Genomic DNA, 4,245 nt, shown 5'->3' with positions numbered 1-4,245 from the left:
TCTGTAAAAAATCAATAAAATATATTAAAAAAAAAAAAAAAGAAGAAGAAGTTTGTCATTCAAAACATAGTGGAGGCCGCGGCCATCGGGGACATCTCTGAAGCCAGTGTCTTCGACGTCTGTGTGCTTCCCAAGCTGTATGTGAAGCTGCATTACTGTGTGAGCTGTGCCATTCACAGCACGGGAGTCAGGAACCCTTCTCGTGAAGCCCGGAAGGACTGAACACCCCCACCCCGATTTAGACCTGCGGGTGCTGCCCCACGACCTCCACCAAAGCCCATGTAAGGAGCTAAGTCTTTAAAGAGTGAAGAGAAGTTCTCTGGGGGCAAATAAATGGAAGTTGTATTTCAAATATATATATATATATATATATATATATATATATATCCTTGGGTGAGGATTAAAAACAAACAAAAGCATGGGGAAGGGCCAACAGTCAACATGAAGACAAGGTTTGCACTAGCCGTGAGCTCTGAGGAGGAGACAGCAGGGAGGGCGTGGGGCCACTGGGAAGGGCACTTTGAATAGAGACTGGAGTGGTGACTCAAGTGGGGAAGAGCATCCAGATGGAAAGAACACCCAGCGCCAAAAGAAGGGCCAGGTCATGCAAGGTCTCGTGGATTTTTATCCTGAGGGACATAAGAGCCATGGTGGGCGGTTGGCAGAGCAGGGACGTGTGGACTAGGTGCTCTCTGGCACTTTACCCTGGCTACTGGGAGGACAGTCTATAGCAGTGTTTCCCAACCTTCTCTCATGATGAGAATCACCTGGTGGAGTTGTTAAAACACAGATTCCTGAATCCCAACTAAGAAGTGCTAAACTAGGATTTTTGGGAACATATAGGTAAAATTGTATACTTAACTTAGTGCTCTGTATATAACATCTGTCTTAGAGCACTAGTTAAGTATACAATTTTACCTATATGTTCCCAAAAATTCTAGTTTAGCACTTCTTAGTTGGGATTCAGGAATCTGTGTTTTAACAACTCCACCAGGTGATTCTCATCATGAGAGAAGGTTGGGAAACACTGGTCTATAGGACAGAGAACCAAACCTGACTCAGGCCTTCACGGCAGCCCTCTAGTGACTGCAGAAAGAACAGACCCTTGAAGGTATGAATAGACCAGGGCAGAGGGGACGACGCGCGTCCAGGAGGGATGGTGGGGGTCCCAGAGGAGGTGTTATTATGAACTGTGCTAAGTCCTGGGAAGACAAAAAACAAGCGTCAGGAAGAGAATGGGGTCCAGCCGGTGTTGCTTAGTGGTTGAGCATCGACACATGAACCAAGAGGTTATTGGTTGGATTCAGGTTAGAGCACATGCCAACATTACAGGCTGAATCCCCAGTAGGGTGTCATGCAGGAGACAGCTGATGGATGTTTCTCTCTCATTGATGTTTCCATCTCTTCACCTCTTTCTCTTCCTCTCTCTCTGAAACCAATAAAAACATATAACTAAAAAGGAGTGCTACTTTGGCAGGGATAGTGAGGACAGGCTTCTGTGAGCAGGTTCCATGCATCTGTGAAAGGACATCTGGGCAAGGCATGAGGCACAGCCCATGCAAAGGCTGGGAAGTGGAACAAGTTGGGAGAGTCTGGAGAGCTGCAGAGAGGTGGGCAGGCAGGGCTTCATGGGCCACAATGGACTCTGGGCTTTATTCCGGGGCCTGGGGAAGTCAAGGGAGAATGACTTCTGCATTTTTTTCAAATTGACGTCTGTCTTGGTGGGAGATGGTGGAGGCCTGGCCAAGGTGATAGCAGCGGGGGCCTTGGGAAGTGGCTGGATCCAGGACATGTTCTGAAGGCAGCTAACATCAGAAAGGAAGGGAACTTCCTGAGATGGTAGAGATGGGATGGGGCAGGTTTGGGGCAAGTGGGCTGCAGCCCAGGGTAGTGAGACCAGAGGGGCAGATTGGAAAGAAACTGGACACAAAGGTGGGAATTTGGCCAGAAGGTTTGAAGGCAGAGCCTGGGCCATAGGAAAGGAGAGAGTTCCTGTGGTGAGACCAGGTTATAAGGCTCCTCCCAACCCCCTAGACTCCATAGTAATGCTCCTGGACTAGAGTGCCATTTGGCAGCTGGGGCATGCATCTCAGTCTGAATAGACACCCTATTCACTTCACTTATAATGGTGTCAAGGGAGGCTTCAAACTGATCCCGGTCTTTGGCATGGAACAAGGACTTCAAGAGCATGACAGAGCAAAAACCAGTTTGGCTCAGTGGATAGAGCATCGGTCTGCGGACTGAAGGGTCCCAAGTTTGATTCCGGTCAAGGGCATGTACCTTGGTTGCGGGTATATACCCAGTAGGGGTTGTGCAGGAGGCAGCTGATCAATGTTTCTCTCATTGATGTTTCTAACTCTCTATCCCTCTCTCTTCCTCTCTGAAAAGTAAATAAAATATATTAACAACAACAAAAAAAGAGCATGACAGAAAGAATTAGCAGCCCTGATCGGTTTGGCTCAGTGGATAGAGCGTAAACCTGAGGACTGAAAGGTCCCAGGTTCCATTCTGATCAAGGGTATATACCTTGGTTGTGAGCACTTCCCCAGTAGGAGGTGTGCCGGAACCAGCTGATTGATGTTTCTCTCTCATTGATATTTCTTCTTTTTAAAAAAATATATTTTATTGATTTTTTACAGAGAGGAAGGGAGAGAGAGAGTTAGAAACATTGATGTGAGAGAGTCATCCATCAGCTGCCTCCTGCATACCCACGATGTGCCCGCAACCAAGGTACATGCTCTTGACCGGTATTGAACCCGGGACCCCTCAGTCCGCAGACCGACGCTCTATCCACTGAGCCAAACCGGCCTCGGCTCTCATCGATATTTCTAACTCTCTATCCCTCTCCCTTTCTGTAAAAAATCAATAAAATATATTTTAAAAAAAGAATTAGCAAAGCACAGTGAGTTTACTAAAGTGATAGTACGCACTCAAGAAATGAAAGTGGGTGACCTTGGAGAATGATACACACCGATAGAGTCTGGGGGAAAGGTTTTTGTTTTTGTTTGTTTGTTTTTAATATATTTTATTGATTTTTTTATTCAGAGAGGAAGGGAGAGGGATAGAGAGTTAGAAACATCAATGAGAGAAAACATCGATCAGCTGCCTCCTGCACACTCCCTACTGGGATGAGCCCGAAACCAAGGTACATGACCTTGACTGGAATCGAATCCAAGGCCTTCTAGTCTACAGGCTGACATTCTATCCACTGAACCAAACCAGTCAGGTTGGATTTTTGTTTTTTAATTTTAAAAATTTTTATTGATTTCAGAGAGGAAGGGAGAGGGAAAGAAAGATAGAAACATCAATGAGAGAAAATCACGTATTGGCTGCCTCCTACACACCCCCTACTGGGGATGGAGCCTGAAACCCAGGCATGTGCCCTGACCAGGGAATCGGACTCAGGACTCCTCAGTCTACAGGCTGAGCTCTATCCACTGAGCCAAACCAACTAGAGCTGGGTGAAAGGTTTTTATTCAACCAGGTCAAGGGGTATAGGGTGGTCCTTTGCTTTTGACACTGGTGGGGTGACTATATACACTGCTTGTCCCATGTTCCTCCTTTCCAGACAGCGATATTTTTTGGTCCTCTCAATTACAGAAAATTATAGAAAGGGGAAGTGGGGAACAGGTGTTCCGTGAAGGTCATATCTGTGATGTTCCAGACAAGATAGAGAAGGGGGAGGGGTAGAGCTTGAGGCCTTGGCTCCTTATTTTAACTTTACTGCCTCTAGTTTCTAGTCTGAAGCCTATGCAGTCTCAGGCTGCCCTCCACAAGAGAATTTTAAAGCATTCTATATGCTTAATGGGCTGCTAGCCTATGACTGGGGTCGGGGGAGGGGAGAGGGTGGACAAGATAACAGGGGATGATCTTGTGTGGACAATTGAGGGCAGAAACAATACTAGTCATGTGGTAGAGGTTCATTATCTGTATACTAGAGGCTCAGTGCATGAAAATCATGCACTCAAGGATGTCCCTTAGCCCTGCCTGCGCCCTCTATCAGTCTGGGAGCCCTTGGGGGATGTCAGGTCCTGCCACCACCGCTGGGCTAGCAGGACAGGCTAGGTCAGCACACTGTCCACAGGGGGAGGGAGGGCAGACGCTCAATGCACAGGCATGGAAACATGGAACAGACTAATGAATCTCAAGGGGTAGGGGGGAGAAGGGAGTGTGGGAAGAGATTAACCAAAGGTCTTATATGCATACTAGATGCCCCGTGCATGGATTCATGCACCAGTGGGTCCC

Source organism: Pipistrellus hanaki (genome assembly GCF_964339955.1).
Source record: "Pipistrellus hanaki genome assembly, chromosome: 5".
NCBI lineage: Eukaryota > Metazoa > Chordata > Mammalia > Chiroptera > Vespertilionidae > Pipistrellus > Pipistrellus hanaki.
This window is presented reverse-complemented; position numbering follows the sequence as displayed.